The sequence below is a fragment of the Calonectris borealis genome, chromosome 8 (genome assembly GCF_964195595.1).
Source record: "Calonectris borealis chromosome 8, bCalBor7.hap1.2, whole genome shotgun sequence".
Classification (NCBI taxonomy): Eukaryota; Metazoa; Chordata; class Aves; order Procellariiformes; family Procellariidae; genus Calonectris; species Calonectris borealis.
In genome coordinates this window covers 35,089,162-35,096,022 of record NC_134319.1, presented here as the reverse complement: position 1 = coordinate 35,096,022, position 6,861 = coordinate 35,089,162, and the positions used below count along the sequence as shown (strand labels likewise).

General features: G+C 44.4%; 1 protein-coding gene across 1 annotated transcript in view; it reads right to left on the bottom strand.

Annotated features, from left to right (window-relative positions):
* Window positions 1-3,417: 3,417 nt before the first annotated feature.
* Window positions 3,418-6,861, bottom strand: part of ODR4 (odr-4 GPCR localization factor homolog) — a 48,468-nt gene continuing 45,024 nt past the window's right edge. The window contains exon 22 of the mRNA XM_075156979.1: window positions 3,418-5,918. The gene's annotated coding sequence lies outside the window, so the exon portion shown is untranslated. The remainder of the gene's footprint in view (window positions 5,919-6,861) is intronic.

The following is a 6,861-nucleotide window of genomic DNA, read 5'->3' as shown; positions in this document are numbered from 1 at the left end:
CATCAACCAGCGAACGTGCCCTGTGCTGTGTCTTCCCGACGGAGAAGTTACGCCCACCCAATCGAAGAGGAATCAGATTTGCTTACTCAATCACACGCACAAAAAAGAAATTCAAATCTCAAATACTCAAAGCAAAGTGTGCACAAAGGACCTAAAAGCCCAAAAATTCTTTGCAAAATTTTATCTAGGATTGCACGTGAATAAGGCACAGTCTGTTCAGATAACTCACTGCACCAAAAGGGCAAATATTGATTGGAAAAGTAATTTTCAATGAATTAAACATTTACTGTCATTTTTCAGTTCCTCCAAGGAATCAGAAACAACTCACGCTCTGCTATGTCTAATATGTGTGGAACATGAACATATGCAGGAGATATATATACACACACACATATATATATGACAACATAAACCAACATGTGCATCTGAGCCAGAGATTCTTTAGTAAAAAGCCAAGACAGAAAAAGCACAACCCAGCCAGAATTTCAACTCCCAGAGGACATTTTCCAGGACTCCTGTTCAGGAAACAAAATTACAAGTTTACTTATCCACTGAAAACGCTTTGGTGGAAGTTACTGAGAAGCAGTAACCCTGGAGCCCAAATTATGCCATTTTTTACTGTCATTTCCCAGAGTTTAACAACATTATGCTGCAGTGCTTTTGTTTCCAAGTCATGGATAGTGCAGCAAGCTGCCAAGAAACATCTTTGCTGGACATAATGACTACTTGGCCTCCATCTGAGGAGGAGCGGCTTAGTGTAATTAAACTCTTCCATGACGCAGGGGACTAGACCTGATGACCAACGAAGGATTCCTTCCAAATATCTTTCTGTGATTATATGCTGATTAAATGCCTGTGTGTATTTCCCCATTTTTCCCAAAAAAATCATCGGGCAGGCTTGGATCTGCCTCCGTTTATGACGTCCAGTATTATATCAGGACCTATGAATAACTGCCCAGCTCCTTTGTGTGTCTGCCCCAGTCACCTCTGGGTTTTTTTTTCCCCTTCCCCCTGGTTTTATAGTGATTTGCTCTCTCCGTGTTATAACCGTAGCCCTCGCACACAGCCCTCCCACCCGGCCCCCGCACGCGGAGCGCCGGCACAAGCAGTCTGACCTTCCCATGGTACAATCTCCGAACATCTGCCAAAAAGATGCCTTTGATTGATAAACTGCAACCCCCCCCCCACCATTATCACAGGCAATTAGAGTTTCACTGCCGCCCAGGACATTCAACTTTAAATAAACTTCGGAGGAGCAGCTGGCCCTTGGAGAGAAATCTGAGAAGGGGCTTAAGGAGACCAGCAAGCACTGCGCTTCCCTCGCCGTTAGAAACGGTTTGTTTGGGTTTTCTTCAAAATAGGAGAGAGGTCCAAAAGATCTTTGCTGGGCTCTCAGCAGGGATTTACTGTACGGCCAGTGTGGCTCCCTACCATAAGACCCAGGCGTACTCTGGTTCCTGGAGACACCATCCAGAGCAAGGGGAGCCTGGCACCAGCAAAGACCTGTTTCATTGCAAACTCTTTGGACCAGGAACTGCGACCTCCTGTATTCAGACACCCACTTACTGCCTGCCTGCAGCTAGCTGTCACCTTAACAATTGTCTATCTGGTAAACCAGTGGCTACATGAGATCACCTGTGTTGCCTGGACTCTGTTAGGGCAAAACCTCCTATTTGGTTTTAAAGCCTTCACTGAACCACGCGTGGAGCTCTGGTTAATCCCTGGGAAGGAAAACGAACACATGCAAGCTGTCTGCACTTGACTGCTGAAAGTTTTTAAATAATGGGGTGACTGACGGGTCAGTTTACTCGATTCAGTTTTGAACCTGACCCTTTTCTCCGTCAAAATATTTTAATCGTATTACACATGTTCACAACAGATTTACACATAGCCCATGGTAAATGCAGTGGGAGTCCCAAGCTGGTAACATCCTAGATGATACCATATTGATCAGGTTTGAGACCATCTGAGGAACCTGAACCCACGCAAGGCCATGGGACCTGATGAGATGCATCCCAGGGTCCTGAGGAAATGGCAGATGTAGTCGCTAAGTCACTCTCCATCATATTTGCAAAGTCAGGGCAGGTGAAGTCCCCAGTGACTGGAAAAAGAGAAACATCGCACCCATTTTTAAAAAGGGTAAAGAGGAGGACTCTGGGAACTACCGACCACTCAGCCTCACCTCTGTGCCCGGTAAGATCATGGAACCGATCCTCCTGGAAGCTATGTCAAGGCATATGGAAGGCAGGGAGGTGATTAGAGACAGCCAACATGGCTTCATCAAGGGCAAAGTGTGCCTGACTAATCTGATGGTCTTTTACAATGGAGGGACTGTGTTGCTGGGTAAGGGAAGGGGAACTGATGTGATCTATCCTGACTTCTGCAAGGCCTTTCACACGGGCCCACGCAACATCCTTCTCTCTAAATCGGAGAGAGATGGGTTTGATGGATGGACTATTTGATGGATAAGGAATTTGCTGGATGGCCGCATCCAAAGAGTTGCAGCCAATGGCTCAATGTCCAAATGGAAACCAGTAAAAAGTGGTGTCCCTCAAGGGTCCGTACTGGGACCAGTACTATTTAATATCTTCATCAACAAGACAGGCAGTGTGATTGAGTGCACCGTCAGCAAGCTTATGGGTGACACCAAGCCAAGTGGTGCAGTTAATTTGCTCAAGGGAAGGGATGCCATCCAGAGGGACCTTGACAGGCTTGAGGAGTGGGCCCATGCAAACCTCATTAAGTTCAACAAGGCCAAGTTCAAGGTCCTGTACCTGGGTCAGGGCAATCCCCGATATCAGTACAGCCTGGGGGATGAAGGGATTGAGAGTAGCCCTGCAGAGAAGGACTGGTGAAGTGGTAAATTGGACATGACCCAGCAACGTGCGCTCGCAGCCCAGAAGGCCAACCGTGTCCTGGGCTGCATCACAAGCAGCGTGGCCAGCAGGTCGAGGGAGGGGATTCTGCCCCTCTGCTCTGCTCTGGTGAGACCTCCCCTGCAGTGCTGCGTCCAGCTCGGGGGTCCTCGGCACAGGACAGACATGGACCTGTGGGAGCGGGTTCAGAGGAGGCCACAAAAATGATCAGAGGGCTGGAAAACCTCCCCCATAAAGAAAGGTTGAGAGAGTTGGGGCTGTTCAGCCTGGAGAAGAGAAGGCTCTGGGGAGACCTGATTGCAGCCTTTCGGTACTTAAAGGGGGCTTAGAAGAAAGGTGGAGAGAGATTTTTACCAGGGCCTGTAGTGACAAGAAAAAGGGTAATGGTTTTAAGCTGAAAGAGGGTAGATTTAGATTAGGTATTAGGAAGAAATTCTTAACTGTGAGGGTGGTCAGACACTGGAACAGGTCACCCAGAGAAGTTGTGGATGCCCCATCCCTGGAACTGTTCAAGATCAGGTAGGACGGGGCTTTTCCCATGGCAGGGAAGGTGGAACTAGATGATCTTTAAGGTCCCTTCCAACCCAAACCACTCTGAATATATTGAGGAGTGGCAATATGAGGGACGTATAGCATTGTCCTGGAAAAACATATGTGGCAAATCCCTACGAGAAGACAATAGGAGAATTGCTTCATCTTACTCTGAATTGCTATTCAATTTTAGCAAGCAAAGGCTACCACCAGTAATGACAGAGACAGAAAAGTCTTATTACATGGCAACAAATTAGTACAGAGACTGCAAGTGCGTCGTCGAACAGTTCCCAGCCTCACCCTTTACCCATTGCTCTGGTGGAAGATTTTGCTGCCTACATACACCACGCCAGCAGAAACCAAGGGGTGAGGGGAACGTTACTATGCCTTAGGTAAGAGTGCTCCCTTCTGGCTACTGGTCTGAAAGAAGAAAATCTGAAAAGAAGCGATCTTTGTAAATTGAGAAAGTCATGCATCGTGTTGTCCTATGCACTTAATTTTAAAAAAAAAAAAAAAAAGTTACGACACACACACCTGGGTGCAAACAGAGTATTTCAAGACTATCAGAACCCCTCAGCCCACTGCCAAGAAACTTAAGGAGGTAAAACACTTTTTAAGGAGGGAAAAAGAATATCAGAACAGATGTATGAGCACTTTCAACTGAACATTTCCACTAATGCATTTCTAAGATCACTAGATACACCATGCTTTCCGCAAATATTTCATTAATAATCTATCATTCATATAAACTTCACAATGAATGGAATACTAAGTACTATTGAATTAAATCAGTTGTTTTGATTTTTGTAGAAAAACGGTCACTCTTCAAAGAGGGATTAGGCCAACTTCATTAAAGGGACACACAGAACTATTAATGGTAGTTTTTCTTTTATCAACAGGCGTGAAACACAAGAATTCAGACTATTTTGCAGCCAGTCATACTGCTCAAAATCCAACTATCACACGCAATGAAGCTAAGGAATGCTTATTTTAGTAAACAAAGTTTCCACATCTTGATATGATAACATAAGATTTTTATCCAACCAGTAAATTCATTTAACAGTTCTGCTTAAAAAGCCTTTAGACAGTTAAACTGCAATGCACACAACCTAGGGGCAGTTTACAAATACAGTTGAGACGATAACTAAGCATGGTAAAATCCACACGATTCTTACCTCACTTTCCATGTGAAAGCATACAGAAACTAATTCAAAGTAATATTTTTTAAATGTGTTTAGGTAACATTAGCTACGGTTCATGCAAAGAACATTTGAGAAGAGTCCTTACAAAACACAACGTGCAGTCCTCGGTTTTTGAATGACGGCTTTTATACTTTCCTCACGCAACGCTCACTCAAAACCACTCTACAGACTTTATTTCCCAAAGTATCTTCCATAATCTCAGGCAACTCGTTCAGGTAATTACTCTCATACAGCCACAACTGTTACTACCATTGACAAATAACGGTAAATAGGTCTCAGGATAAAGAGGGAGGGGTTCGTTCTACAAGCACAGCAAATGACTGCATAAAATATATGTAAGATGATAACTACAGATATGATTCGCACTCTGAATCATCCTCAATTCCTCTTTTAGATATGCAAATATTTTATGAAATGTCAAGTTGTTGGGGTTTTTTTTAAACACCATGCTTGATCTTTTAAAATATGTTGAAGAGAGCAAAACCTAATGATGTACCAAAATACACGCTAACGTTTTCCTTCTCAGTCACATCTTTAGAACCTCAGAAGAGATCAATGTAACGTTATTAACCCAGGGAAATGGGTAGAAGCAGATCTGAAAGCCAGCTGCGGGTTATGTGACAGATATTGCAGTGCTTCAGGCATACGGCTCTCCTTTTCAAAGGCAAACACCGACCTCTATGGGCAACATCTAATGGTGCAAAATAGAGTACTAAAGGCAGGCCAAACGTGCATGCAAAAAGATTTCAAAAAGCTTTGTGCACCTCTCCGTAAGACAAAGTCATTACTCTGAAGTAGGGTACGGATAAGGACCCTGTCTCTGGATGCGGTGATGAACTTCAGAAGCAGTTACATCCCTCACCAAAACGGCTTTCATCAGTTCTTTGAGGTCCTTCAGTGCAACAGACTTTGCCTGTAAACAGACTTAATTCACCACACAAAGCACTACTAATACCAAGGCAACGACTCACAAAAGCACCCCCCCAGTGCTTGAACCACTCCGGATCACAACCTCACGCGCTGCAGGTGGTCCTGAGCCCCCAGGACGAAGAGGAAACACGGCCCCTCGACAGCATGCCAACATTTGAGGTCCTCCTTGCCAAGGCTGTGACGGTGGCCCCGGGGTCACACGGGGGATGTAATGATGGGCAACCAGGATGAAGGAGCAGATGTCATGGTGCCGGAGGCTGGCCGGTTGGGAATATGGCATCTCCTCCTTCAAACACAGGGCACTGCCAGCGGGTGCAGAACCATCTCTCTGTGTGTGACGGAGACTCGGGCCACACCGGGAGAGAAACCAAGACACAAACTACGATACAAAATGCAAAACTATGAAACGGCAGTGCATGGCAGCAGGAAGGTGGGACAAGTCTCACCCCAACAGCGTGAGGACCGAGAGGTCTGGGCTGTCCCCCAGCACCTTCAGTACCATCGCCCGGTTGCAGGAGGCTGTTCTGAACTCTTCAGTGAAAAAATAATTAAATAGGCCAAAATTTTAAGGTTTGCTATGCCTCAGAGCTGCACCAGGGCAAGACACTGCAGCTCCATGATGTACGGGACACGGGAAACACATTGCTCCTCTTCCTGCTCTTTATTTTAATCTTCCTTAAGTTAATGACAGGGATGCAAACAAACAGAGTTTTCCTAATTGGTTTAGGATCACTTTCCATGTCAAGATTTAATCCATCTTTTTGCAACAAAGGGCTTTTTAAGCCGATGACGAATGACTATAATTTTGTAAATATTTTTGCAAGTACAAATGCTTCATCATTAGATATAAAACTATAAGAAATAACACTAGTAATCAATTTCTTAAATAGATATTTTTCTGAAATCATGGCACGTACACTAGGGCTTGCAAGCAGAGAAAATATAATTTTAAATTAAAGACATTAAGGGCACGTTTTAACCTAAAACTGTAGAAGTGATATCTCATCAAAAGCAAGGAGGGGGAAAAAAAAAAAAAGAAAAAAAAAAAAGGGAAAGCCTAAATAGTTAAGAGAACTTCCTGGTTGCAGAAGACTGTAAATTGTTTCCAAACGGTATTTTTAGGCCTCAAAAAGCTTTTTGGCCATGCTAATTTAAAAGGCTACCTCCACAAGGCATACTGGGAATTTTTTTACATTTTTTACGTTCCTGTGACTTGCAGTAGGGAAAAGCTAGAGGGTGATGGAGTTAAGTCACACCCAAGCCTTGCACTGAACTAATGCTGTCACAGAGAAAGAAATGAATACCCACAGTCTGAAGTTGTA